Source organism: Hylobates moloch, unplaced genomic scaffold (genome assembly GCF_009828535.3).
Source record: "Hylobates moloch isolate HMO894 unplaced genomic scaffold, HMol_V3 SCAFFOLD_13, whole genome shotgun sequence".
NCBI lineage: Eukaryota > Metazoa > Chordata > Mammalia > Primates > Hylobatidae > Hylobates > Hylobates moloch.
In genome coordinates, this window is record NW_026652288.1 from 50,874,730 (window position 1) to 50,888,980 (window position 14,251).

Below are 14,251 nucleotides of genomic sequence, written 5' to 3' on the forward strand. Positions count from 1 at the left end.
CAGCTCTGGGAGGTGGTCTGGGAAAACACAATTCCAATATCTGTTCCATTTTGAATGCAGAATCAAACTATGTTACCAGATAAGCAGGAATGGCATAGAAATCAGATAAGGATTTTATAGTGGTTTATAGACAATTTCTTAAGGCCTTTGGGGACAAAAGCATATCTCTACATATGTTAGCACATATCAACATATATGGATAATGTGTGCTAGTCTATCGTTGTCTCTGGAGATCACTTAGGTTCACTTCCTCCCCTTCATGGGCCATCAAGATGCAGTCGTTCAAGCCCAGAAAGATATTAGGGTCAGTTTGACAAAAGACCGAGTGTGTGTGTGTGTGTGTGTGTGTGTTTGTGTGTGTGTATTCACTTATTTGGCACCTGTATGTGAGAGGAGGCTAAAGAGAGAGAGATTGAGATTCTGACTTCATTACAAAGACAAATTAAAATTATTTTTCTTGGCTATTTCTTGGATAATTTTCTACTCCCTCCCTCCAAGAGTGCAGATAAGTAAAAGTTGACCCAAAGGTCCTACTAGCTATTCACACACACGCATCCTCAAAAGTATAATGAAGTGCATTCATCTGGTTCAAATTACGGAGGCTATGTCTATATAGCACCAAATAAGTGAAGAGTTTAGAGTCAGATTCATATAATTAGTAAACTCAGATTATCTAAGCCCCAAAGTAGATTATTTGTGTCTGAATTGCCCACTTTGGCTATCTACACACAGATTCAGTACCGTCTCTTTGAAAAAGCTAAGATAGATAACAACGAACATCTGTATACAAAATAGAAAATGTATACATACTTTATAAATCTAAATAACACCAGGCGCAGTGGCTCACGCCTATAATCCCAGCACTTTGGGAGGCCAAGGTGGGCGGATCACAAGGTTAGGAGATAGAGACCATCTTGGCTAACACGGAGGAACCCCATCTCTACTAAAAATACAAAAAATTAGCTGGGCATGGTGGCAGGCACCTGTAGTCCCAGCTACTCTGGAGGCTGAGGCAGGAGAATGGCGTGAACCCGGGAGGCGGAGCTTGCAGTGAGCAGAGATCGCGCCACTGCACTCCAGCCTGGGAGAAAGAGCAAGACTCCGTCTCAATAAATAAATAAATAAATAAATAAACAAATAAATAAATCTAAATAACTTGGAAGCATCAGGATATTGATGAAATCTTCAGTCAAAATATTAAAATGGCTACAATTTTCAAAAAATATGCCTGAAATAGCTTCATAATTATTTCCATGCCCCATAAGGCTATTGTCATTATATAAATAAATTTATATAGCAATCTATTTAAATCTACACACATGCATACACAATATGTAAGCTACTAATATATATAAACCTATATGTTTATAGGCTGAGATATATGGGGATTCATAGGCACATTTGTGTTATTTATTTTATTAATTCATTTATTAGATTTCTATTAAACATGTCTATTTTAGTTTATTATATGGTAAGAATCTGGCCTCACACAGCCCTACCCACCCTCTTTCCATAGTTCTGGCTGCCAGGAGGGTTTGTGTCTGAAGCCTGGGGGGTGGTTCTATTTATTTTCTTTAAACTATGGGAGAGGTCAGCCATGGCTTAAGTGAACTCATAAATACATCCCCATGTCCTGGAATGTCCTAGGTGTGCCAGCCTGCCCATATGGCACCTGTCACCTATGGAAGGTCCACTGTCCTCCCTAAATAATCTTTATGTTCTTCTATATGTAAGCAGGGATAGAGCTTCAATAGAACTGTCACCTCTCCTGGAAAGGGGAAAGAGGTGGTAGGGGGAAAATTATGGAATCCTGTTCCCACCTAGGTCTAAATATAACTCAGAGTCAGGATAAACAGGTAACGCTCTGCCCCTATGCTTACATGATGTAAAATAACTATACAATGAGCCGAGCAATGCAGAGAGTCAAATTGAGCCTTATGATCCTGTTTGGGTGTCTCTACTAATCACCCATATCTCACATCACTTGTGAGATCCAAACACAGCTGCCATCTCTTCAGTAGTTCTCATCCCTGGCTGCACATTAGAATCACCCAAGGAGCTTTTTAAAAATATGGATGCCTGGGTCTCATGGCGCACCAGTTGACTCTATACATCTAGGAGTGGGACCCAGGCATCTCTATGGTTTAAAAGTTCCCCAGGTGATTCAGATCCACAGTGAAGATTGAGAGCCACTGATTTACACTGACCTAATTCAGTATAAGGCAGAGAAGTATCCCAGGAACTGGGGACTGGTAGACAATTGGGGTGATTCTAGCCAAAAATTAAGCCAACAAACAAAAATCAAAGTGAGCTTCCTTTTGCAGAAGATTTTTCACCATGTTAATATCTGCTCACCTAGATACAGCCAAAGAAATTGGGCTGAGAATGTGAAGATGATTGTCACATTTGAGAACCCATTCCCAGAATAGTTACAAGGAAAACTGGGGCATACACATGCACACGCACGCACACACGCACACACACACATACATACCATGTGACTGCTAGCAACTTAAAACAAAAAAATTTTAATTGAATTTCGGGGCCTGGGGAAGATCTGAACCTATAATTATTTCTTAGCAAACTTGCTGAACACAGGGTTTTCCTCCTCTGGGACGAGATGAGACGGGTAGCATAATGAACCCTCTTTAATTAAAAAATAAAATGTTTTAGGATAATCATATTCTTCTAAGTTAATTTTTTTTTAAAGGAAAGGACGGATCGTGAGAAAATGTCAATTTTCAAGTGCCCCGTGTTAGGCTGCCTCAAATGGACTAGTTTCTCATTCAACCCTGTAGATTCAAAATGAGATCCTTAGGGAGGCACTTGAGTCCTTGCATTATTCCTAACACGAAGCTAACTTTTTAAAAGCCCTATCTCTCCTCCCCCTTCTCTTAAATGCAATAGGCGGGTTCAATGTCAGTTGATTCCAGCCAAGAAAAGCAGTAGGGAGGGAGCAAAAGTCAGGGTACTGAGAAACAGAGACTCCTGGTCCAGCAGCAATCTGACCTAATTTTGTGGGATTCTCTAATAGAGAAGTGGAATGTTCATGTTCCCCAGTAGAGAGCTCTTCCCCAGTTTCTTGAGATATTTGGGATGTGAGTAGATAGACAGGTGGGAAAACACTCATCTAGATTTTAAGTTGGAGGGAGGCACAAGCTCTGATGAACTGAAAATGTCTCTCTTCAGGCAGGAAAACTAGACTAAGACAGAAGTGGGGGAGAAGTTTTGCCTGAGTTCTACCTCTCAATGGGATCTGTGTGGGTTGGTGGCCTTGGGGGACAATGATCAACCACCAAGATAATATGAGAAATCCAATTCAGGAGGTTTCTTTTCAGTTTCGCCATTCTCATTTTCTTTGATTCCTATTTCCTCTTCTACTACTTCTGGGTGCAGCCCCTCTAAAGCAAAAATTTCTGAATCCTAATGAAGATATCTTTATTCAAGGGAAAAAGTAATATATTGGAAAATTTAAATGGGAATCTGTTTCCTCCCGCCAAGATTTTCCTACCCTACTTTTCTGAAAAGAAAGAGTAAAGATACAAAGCAGCCTAAAACCTATTACTATAGTTAACACCAAAAATGATCTCTGATAGAATCTACATATTAGGATGTGTCTATACCCCCCCCAGAGCAGGTATTGTGGCCTCTTGTAGGCAGCTTCTTTCACCTCTTAAGATACATTACAGCCTTCCCTAGGCAGTATAAATCTGTGTTCTTATAGTTCTATGAGACTGTAGTGTCTAGCCACTTGGGGAAAGATCTACACTTCAAGCTACATTTAGACAAATACACATGCACACACCCACACACATCCCCTCCATATATCCATATCAGACACCTGTGGTGCATTCACTGGTTTCAGATGCACTTACACCAGCCACCTGGGATTCCTCTAAATTCCTACTTATGAATTTAGAAAAGGCAAAAATAATGTAGGCAAGCATTTGCTCCCAACAAGAGTGTAGACATGGATAAGTAAAGGCAGTGAGAGTGGGAAACCCATTTTATGAGATTTTATAAGACAAAATAGGGTAAGGACACACACATACACACACACCCACACTCCACATGCACCAGAAACACTCACCTGCTGTGGCTGAATGCACAACTGAAGAGGCCTGGAAATCTACTGGTGGGGAGGGGCCTCACAGTCAACAGCCCAGAGAGCTTCGCCCTGCCCAGGTCTACACCTGCCCAGAGAGAATTTTGGTAATTTTAATAAAACCAAATTAAGTCCTAAAGTAAGCCTAGTTGGTGATTCAGGAGGGATAGCCCCAGACCATTATAGGATAGCTATAAAATAAAAAATAATATATAGATGGATAAGAATAGGAGCAAAGCAAATAAAATCATTTTAATGGAGGAGAGAGGGAACATGTCAGAGAAGAGGGAAAACTGCCAAGTGTGAAGAGGGAGTTGCTTACAGGATTCTCCAGGGTAGGAGAAGCTCTCTGACCACCTTTTCTTTTTGTGGCTTTTGAGATGGGGGCCTGCAGAAGACAGAAAAGATTGACACAAATCCTGGGATTTGTGCATTTGTAAGGAAAGCGGAGCATGCTTCAGTAAAAAATGCCTCTCCACACAAAACAGAGAGGCAAAGAGGTCTGTGGTGTTGGAAAAAGTGGAGGGGTGTGGAGGGCAGCAAGCCACTGACATCCCTGCTGTCAAGAAATGTATCTTTTAATTAGAGGGACAAGTTTGGATGCAAGACACTTGATGGGTGTTGGCACTTTATGTAAGCATGTTTTACTTAGTTTTTCATGACATCCTATGAAATTTATAGTGTATTACTTAATTTAGATGAGGAAACTGAAGCTCAAGGGGTTAAGCAACTTGCCCAAGGTCAAAAAGCTAGAATGTTGAAGTTCTAGGATTTGAACCCAGGTCTGGCTTGCTCAAAGCCTAAGCATATTCTTTCTATTGCCATGAAAGAGACCAAATGTAGTGCCGACGTTTCCCAAGTAGATACAGATCTGGAAGGATGGTCAGTGTGTCAGCTTGTCCAGCTTACCGCTCTTTGGGCAAAATCCCTGCCCTACTCCCTGGAGCCCCTTCCCTCACCCGAGAACTATCGTGGGCAGGGCCTCTTTGGCTGAGGTTGGCTTCTTTTTCCCTCACCACCCTTCACAAGAAGAAGACATCAAAGATTGCACAGGGTCATAAAGAGAGGGAGGGTGTTAGAAGGGAGGAGCCACCCTGAGCTCATAAACTAGGCGGGGTTGGGGGGGACCCACCCATTTGTCAGGCAATGCTGCATCTCACTTTCCCCAAAAACTGACATCTCAGCTCTTGCTTCAGGGCAGGGTGCTTAAGCAAAGTGCGGGTGGTGGGAGTGAAAGGAGGCACATTGGAGCGATTGGAGCACCAGGTCATTCTGACAGAAATGGCGCCTCCTCTCCACCTGCACCCTGTGAGGCTGAGACATTTAGGTGGATTCGTTTGGTTCTTGTTTCAGTTCTGCTGCTCTGTGGCTTTGAGGAGCTTCTTCCTGTCCTCTCATCTCTTCACCTTGTTCTGGGGTAAATCATCTCCGGCCCGCCTTACCTGCTGAGCAGCTCACTGGAGACCACACCGTGGAGGCACACCACATAGAACAGCCAAACTCCCCAGGCCACAACCAGGCTACACCTCCTGAAAGACAACTGGAGAACCAACAGAGCATCAGTCTTTGCGGCCTCCCTGTACCATCTCCTCCTACCACCAGAGCAAATCAGAGCCTCCAAACTCTCCTTGGGTAGTGTCAGAACCTGCAACAGTCATGTTAACTCAGTAAAAATGTCTGTGTCTTAGATCTGAGTGCAGTCATCTCCATTGACCTGTGAGCTCCCTGAGGACAGAAATCAGTCTCAGCCCTAGAGGATTCCTCCACTGAATGGAGAGCTCTGCACATAGCAGGGGCTCCTGAAATGGCATCACCAAAGTCCATAAGAATCAAGAAGTTTGTTCTCCTAGGCAAATTGGATAGTTAAAATTAAGATTCCCCTTCCTCCTGATTATTTTGACCATAGAACTGTTCTTTTCTTCATCAACATAGTCATCAGCAAGCATTTATTGAGCATTACTAGAGGGCTATGGTTGGTGTTTGGTACAAGAGATGTCAGGTCCTGCCATCAGGAGACATGAAATATACATTTTAATATATACAGAGTTTCTCAGCTCCGCCACTTTCCGGTCATGAGATGCCAGACAAATTATTTAACTATTTTTTGTTCCTTATGTTAAAATGAAGAAAGCAAAAGCCCCTACCTCACAGGGTTGATGTAGCAATCTAATTAGATCGTGCGTATAAAGCACCAGTGCCTGACACATAGTAAGCACCCAGTAAGGTGGCTATGGGAAACCAGCAAAAGTTTCTAAGCAGAAAAGTGGCAGAGAGAGAGAGAGAAAGGTGGAGATTGGAAAGCTTTACTCTACTCCCACTAACACAGAACTAGTGGGATAACAGCAAAAGATATTTAGATTGGGTCTAAGATAAAGTTAATAATAGGTGAATCCAATACTACATGAGCTCTTGTTCCCCTGACATCTTTAAGAACTGGGCATCCCATTAAAAAAAAAATAATGAAATTATGTCCTTTGCAGCAACATGGATGCAGCTGGAGGCCATTATCCTAACCAAATTAACACAGAAGAAGAAAACCAAATACCACATGTTCTCACGTATAAGTGGGAGCTAAACACTGAGTACATATGGACTTAAAGATGGAAACAGTAGACATGAGGAATACTAAACAAGGAAGGAAGGCGGGGGTGAGGGTTGAAAAACTACCTGTTGGGTACTATGCTCACTACCTGGGTGATGGGATCATTCCTACCCCAAAGCTCAGCATCACACAATTCCCCCATGCAACAAACTTTCACATGTACCTCCTGAACCTCAAATAAAAGTGGAAATTTTAAAAATTAAATAAATAAATAAATAAATGAACAGGGCATCCAACCACATGTTAACAGTATGGCCTAGAGATGGGACCCTGGACAGATTAGCTCCCGGGGATTCCTTCTAAATAAGACTGCTTAGAATCTTCAAAACTTCAGCAATTAAATACTAACTGCATGTAAATGATGGCATTTTTTTCTCATTTTTCTTAATATTTATCTGACCTTACAGTTAGATTTACTGGGTATTTTACACCTAATATCTTTTGGGCCCCAGGCCAAGGTCATCTTACCCTGATTCTATGAGTTAGGAACATTTCTGTGAATTAGAAATTCTGTATTCCCCATCCTGGAAAGTTCTTCAGAAAGGGCTCCTTAACTCTTCTTCCATAGTTGGACAATAAAAAGACCTTCAGCCTCCTTGCAACAGTCACTACATTTTGATCAAATGCCAACTGGGTCACTTACTAGTTTTGTGACCTTGAGGAACTCACTAAACACTCTGTTCCTCAGTTTTCTCATCTGTAAAATGTGGGCAATTATTCCAAGCACACAGGTTTATCATCAAATGATGATAAACGAAAACACTTTGGAATTGTAAAATGCTCTTTAAATGTTAGTTATTATTATTACTCCAATGTTTCAGTATTATGGAGAGACAGAGAAAAGGAGGCAGTTGGCAGGAATTGTGACACCAAACCTCTTTTGATTTACATAGTTTGATTTACACATTTGGCTTTTTTCTAAATCAAACAGTATTTTTGAAATCCTCAACAAACTGAAACACTGGTGTCTGCCAAGTGGGTAGCACCTGGGAGTTTAGAAGACTTTGTTGAAGTGACTGTTGTGTGGCGTTCAAAGGATGAAGCATTGGGGGTCTCTCACAGCATACTGCAAGTTAGGTCCTGCAACTGTCAGTTCCTAGCTGGCTTTAAAGAACTTTTAACCTCCAAACCTGGCAAAGGATGCTGGGACAGGAGCTACATCTGTAATGGGAGGGGTGTGTAAATTCTGCTCCAGGGTGTGAAAATAAGGCCTAGAGGGAAGACATCAAGCAACCAGGCACCCTCCTTCCCCGAAGTCCTATTTATAGTATAAATAGCAATAGTAGGATTGGCAGATACGGGCTAAGGATAGGGAAGCAAGGAGCAGAGCTTCTCTGAGCCCCAAAGACAGCAATTGCAATGAACTACATGTGTTTAGAGTCAGGCTGATGGCTGTCTTGCATCCTCAAGGAATAAACAATAATAACCCTAATCATCATCTCTCAATGTCAGAAAATAGTCATTAGTGTACTGCTCCTTCTAAACCTTCCCCAAGAGTAAGGCTCAGAGTTGGTCCCATTTTATAGATAGAAAACTGACGCATCATGATGATGCTAGCTGGGGTAGGTACCAAGGTCAGGAAAAAAGTCCAGGTGTTTCCAGTTGCTATTTTATCCACAAGCACAGGTTTACCCCCATAAAGATCTCTATCCAGCTACAGTGGATGCCTATCTGAATTTTGGCAGTGACTGCAGTGGGAGGGTGGTGGAGTAGCATGGGCATTGCCATGAGAGGACACAGGGCAGAATGGGGCAACCTGGCGTCCCTCAGGGGGATGACACTTGGGAGAATAACGCTTAGGGGGCTGGACTAGGGCACCTCTCACATTTGGAAGCTTCAAGACTCTGCATTCTCAATGATTTCATCTCTCCATAATTTCTTTGCAACTAGCAATAAAGAATTTCTAAGTTCCAAGTATTTCCTCTTGCTTTGACTGAGTCTTGTGAAATCTAAAAGGACAGAGGAAAGAAGGACCCTCAGGACAGAAGACTTTCTCCCTTCTCCCCCAAATTATGGAGAGGGGCGGTGGGGCACACCTTATTCTAAGCAAGCCTGTTTACCAGCTGCCAGCCCAGACACCCTCCAACAAAATGCCATGGAGAATGATGTTGTGACTCATGGCTTGGCAAGTACCAGGATTATGCCCCAGGCTCCCAGATACCACACTGGCTCCTCCAGGTCGCTCTGGCTGGATCTCCTCCTCCGTTTCCCCAGAGGCATTCCTCATCTTGCCCTCTCCTCCCCAACCCCTCCCACCCTCAAATCATTCTAGGTAGTGTGTGTGAGGGAGGGGAGAGGTAAGCAGGGTTAGAATTGGGATTTGGGTTAGGGTTAATTTCAGGATCAGGATTAAAGATAAGGTTAGGGATAGAGCTACTTTGTAGGATTTGGTTTAGTCAGTGGACTTTTAGCTGGTAGAAACAGTAGAACTCTACTAACTTACAAGTATTCAAGTCTTGGGTTAGCTGCCAAGATGTCTTGGTGACAGGTCCACTTTTCCTGGACTCAGATTAAAAGGGTTAGAATCTAATTTAGAAAATAGGAAATGTCAACACTTAAAGATGTAATCAAGAATCACCTCTAGGAATCTAAGCAGAGGCTTTCTGGAATCAATGACATTTCTAAGGTTTGTTGATATTATAGAACCATTAAATCCATTCCCCAGGCATTGTGCAGTATTTTGTGACTTTACCTTGACCTCAGTCTTAGAACTTTCTAGTATACTCAAGAGTCTTTCTTGGATTTCTTTCCCTAGTCCTTTCCTTGTCTTATTGAATGAATTGTTCTTTTATCCCATCAGCATTGAGAAATGACTGGGGGAGCAACTGAAGAACCAAGGCCCTGATATTTGGGTATCTTGGGCGCCACCTTGGCGGAGAGGTACCCAGCAAAGCATTCTGGGGCTTCCCAGACTGAGACATCTGTCAGCACAGCTCAAGAGGTTCTCCCTCAGGCAAAGGACAAGACATATAGCAAGTTCTGAGCTCAATTTCTGAGGGCAGGAAGAAAATAAAACTAGGAAAACTGCAAGGGCAGCAGGGAGGTATGGAGCAGGAGGCTTCCCAGGAAGTCATGGGAGGCATTCAGGAGAGGTTGGAAGATAAACCAGAGTGGTACTATGGGGTTGAATTCCTAGAAACTCATACTTAGCAACTGTTCACACACACACACACACACACACACACGCACATGCACACATATCAACACCTCCTTACATGAGGAGCCCAATCCAGTAAGGTGAACTAGCTGGCAGCCCACCCACTACTGGGCAACCAAAATCTCTTCCATTTGAAATGGGGCCTCAGTGTCTCTTCCTTCTTTCCTCACTCTCCTTCCCCACATCTGGCTCCGTTAGTGCTTGGAGACCCTTCTGTGGAGGGACTAGGAGGGTACGAAGCTGGCTAAGCCCAACCTCAGCTGCCCTTCCCATAAGCGGCAGCAAGATGGTGATGAGCTGCCCCCCTCAAGGCTCAGAGGCGAGGGATTTTTTTTTTCTTTCAAACATGTCACATCTGGCACATCTGCTTTCTTAGCAATGATGCATCCCAAGGGGTATAATCAACAGTTGGGGCGGGGCTCGGATGCAGGTCTGTACTTACAGAAGCCTGAGCCAGAGACGCCGAGAGCAACACTTAAGATCACCAACTCCCCCCACTCCCCATCCACTGCAGGGGCTGAAGATCAGCTCCATCCCTGTGCACCTTTCTGCCTTAGAGTAGGTGCCCTCCTCACAGGCCACACATATTTTAGGGCACAGAAGTCAATGCAATGGTGCATTTGCTTTGGACAATTCTATAGTCCTTTCTTTTGTCCAACCCTAAACTCTCCTACTGGAATTAGAAGGGAACTGGAAAAGAACCAGCTGCTCTTTCCTCTTCACAAGCTCAGAAGCAGGAGTCAGAAAGGCCCTGCAGTGCCTTCTCCAGTCTTTGTATCCTCTTCCCTCCTAGCTGCCCTCATCTCTTCCTTGCCCTTGTCAGGCCCCATCCCTTGCAACAGGTGGGAGCCTTCCCTCTGTGGACCTGGTGTTTCAAAGGCACTACCTAAATGCCTCACAGCAGCTGTTTGACAAAACACCACCAATAAACACTTTGAGCCCTCTTCCCACTGGGACACTCCTCTTCCCACGCTTCCACTTTCCTGTGACTCCATCTTTGAGACATTCTGCCTCAGCTAGGAAAAATGGCTCCAATCCATGCAAATTTCCCTCTTTCTACCTTAAAGCTCACTCTTCTCTGTCATCAAAGACACTCTCCTTTCCTTTACTCTTTGGCCCTAAACCTTCTCTTTCAAACACTCCCTGACAAGCCTCCTGAAGGAAGGCTTCTGTGGACAAGTCACCGCATTCCATTCAGTAGTCCCTCTCCATCCTCCATCACTGCCAGGATCTCTGCCCTTGTCTTCATGTCTGCGTCTGTTGTGTGTCACATCATCCCCATCACACCAGGAGTCTCCTGAGGGTAGGGACTCTGTCTCCCCCTCCAGTATTCTCCATACTCCAATGATTCTTGATTCAGTAAAGGAAGGTAACTGAGTGAGAGACATAGGGGCGAATACCTACTTTCCTTCTACAAAAAGACATAACCAGTGCGCACACACATGTACACAGACACACACACACACAGACACACACACGCACACACAGACATACACCAAGTCATCCCAAAGATGACTGAGCTTGTCAGAAATAAATCATGTTTGGCTTTCAAACGCAACAGTAATTACATGGTATCTTTACTATCTGTGCAAACTGTCAGAGAAAATATATTGGCAATTCAGTGAAAGAGGAGGGGGAGGCTGCAGCATCCATCGAACACCACCCTCACCTCCTCTGAAGTCATCCGGAGAGAGGACAGCATGGAAGGGCAAAGACGTGCCAGGGCCAGTCCCAACACTTTCGGAGTCTAATGGTTTTTCAGGTGAGATGTGCTGTCACAAGCTCCCAGGGAGGAGGGGACATTCAAGATGAATTGTATGCATCATCGGTCTTGAAAGATGTTGCAAAGAGCAGCAGGAGGGATTTAGGCTAAATTTTCTGAGGACATCCTGACCAGGTAGGTTCTGGAGACGGGGGCTCCAGAGAGATTGAGTCCTTTCCTTTGAGAGGTTCAGTCTAACCTTCTGTCCCCAGATAGAACTAGATCTAGACTATTCCAGAAGGTGGGAGGAATGATGTTTTAAAGATCCTTTTTTTTTTTTTTTTCTTGAGACGGAGTCTCGTTCTGTCACCCACGCTGGAGTGCAGTGGCGTGATCTTGGCTCACTGCAACCTCCACCCTCCAAGTTCAAAAGATTCTCCTGCCTCAGCTTCCTGAGTAGCTGGAATTATAGATGTGTGCCACCACACCTGGCTAGTTTTTTTGTATTTTTAGTAAAGACAGGGTTTCACCATATTAGCCAGGTTGGTCTTGAACTCCTGACCTCAGGTGATCCGCCCTCCTCAGCCTCCCAAAGTGCTGGGATTACAGGTGTGAGCCACTGTGCCTGGCCTAAAGGTCCCATTTTAAATTTTTGATATATTAACTTATTGAAATAAGGCCCTGTGTCTGAGATTTGGGTTACTATGTTTTATTAGTTCTAGTTATAATTTAGGGTGCTCCTCCCCCGATTTCTTCTCTCTCTAACTTTTTCCCAATCCCAGACTTACATTTGCCTCAACAATGTCCCTTTTCCTAGAAGTACTGCTTACTCTTTTCCAGGCCACTTTGCATCCACATCTTTCTGCTAAGGTTTCAGAGAAATCAGAGTGATGAGTTTCAGGACCCCAAAAATATGTGGAGCAGAGGGACAGCCCAAGGAAGGAGATGTGAAAGATGGGGAGCAAGAGTGAGGAGGGGGTGAAGAATGAGTAGAAGATAGGAGTCAGGGCCTAAGGTTTAGGATCTCAACCCTGAAGGAGGGTGGGGGGAGAGCAGAAGAAGCAGAGATTTCTCATGGCTCCTTTAGCCCATCCCTTGGGTCAGTGCTGATTTCACAGGCTTGGTTACTCACAGCACCAAGCCAAAGAAATGTGTTGTCTAAAGCTGAGAAAAGAATCATGTATTTATCAAGGAATTACTTGCAGACATTTCTAATGTGTGCCTGTGCAGGTATACTAGTTACCTTGGGGGCAAGGGGAGAAGGAAAGCTGCCATGGCAAAAGGTTGCCACACACGGCAGCTGGGGCAGAGTCTCATTCACTAGAAATGTTTGAAAACCAGATGGAACTCATCTGTCCAGGATGCTTCTGGATAATTTATTATTATTATTATTATTATTATTATTATTATTATTAAGACAAGGTCTCGCTCTATTGCTCAGGCTGGAGTACAGTGGTGTGATCACAGTTCACTGTAACCTCAAACTCCTGAGTGCAAGCAATCCTCCTGCCTCAGCCTCCCACGTAGCTGGGACCACAGGCATGTACCATCATGCCTGGCTAATTTTTTATTTTTTTGGTAGAGATGAGGTCTTGCTATGTTGCCCAGCTAGTCTCAAACTCCTAGCCTCAAGCTCTTCTCCTGCCTTGGCCTCCCAAAGTGCTGGGATTATGAGCATGAGCCACCATGCCTGGCCCAATAATTCATTCTTACATTTTCCCAGAATTTCCTGACCTAACCAACTGATGAAACAACAACAAACAAAACCAAAAAAAGAACCCAAACAAAACCCCAAAATACATTGTATTCCTAATATAAACCAAATATTCCTAAATAATACATAGTAACCCCCATTTCCCTAGTTAGCATCTAGATAAATCCTGTTCAGTTCAACACCCCAATTGTCTCTCTTGACCCACAAATCCCTCTGTGAAAGGAAAGAAATTCTCTCTATTTTTCTCACAAGACCTATTTTAATGTATGCCCTACAATACCAGTATCTTATTCTCCTAGAGTTAATGTTTAGGAGGGTTATAACCATCCTGTAATAACAGTCACTCTATCTAAGGGCTAAAAGTAGTATGTATGACAGTCACACGAGCAACAGAGATTCAAGACAGGTATCCCTGGCCCCTAATGTTTGGCAAAGCCTTCCCACTTTCCCAGAGGGGTTATTCACATGCTGTGGGACAGGGAGCTAGAGAAGTGATAGGTGACTCTTTTCCAGTTTGTGGAAGATAGAGCTTTAATGCCATCCCCAAAGTGCCCAGGTTCCTAAAGATCCAGCATTCCCAAACTTCAAACACTGCTAGGCTGCGATTTCCTGACCTGTCCCCACAGAGCCATGAAATCCAGTTATAAGGCAAACAAGGCCATGTTTGTCCCATAAAACCACCACGTGCGAGCTAATTAAATGACATCATAAAACAGGGAGATAATCGCAGGCGGCAGGGAGCCCACCTAGGGATGCGGATGGGATCAGATGGGTGGCAGAAATGAAGACATGCCAGGAGAAAAGATGGGAGTGAGTATCCTTGGCCTCAAGATTCCTTAGGAGTTTCCCCAGCAGTAGAGATGGGGTTTCACCTTGTTGGCCAGGCTGGTCCCAGCAACAAGTGAGGGGTGGGGGAAAGGAGGGTCTGAAGATGGAGAAAAGCTCCACCAGGCCCAAAGAAAGCAAGGGGA

The 14,251-nt window shown here is 43.9% G+C and overlaps 1 long non-coding RNA gene across 1 annotated transcript in view; it reads right to left on the bottom strand.

The window, feature by feature from the left end:
• LOC131380942 (uncharacterized) overlaps positions 1-14,251 on the bottom strand; it is a 162,707-nt gene that overhangs the window by 37,479 nt on the left and 110,977 nt on the right. Inside the window, exons 3-4 of the long non-coding RNA XR_009209254.1 lie at positions 5,548-5,645; positions 4,091-4,193 (exon numbers count right to left, since the gene is read on the bottom strand). This is a non-coding gene — a long non-coding RNA (uncharacterized LOC131380942). The remainder of the gene's footprint in view (positions 1-4,090; positions 4,194-5,547; positions 5,646-14,251) is intronic.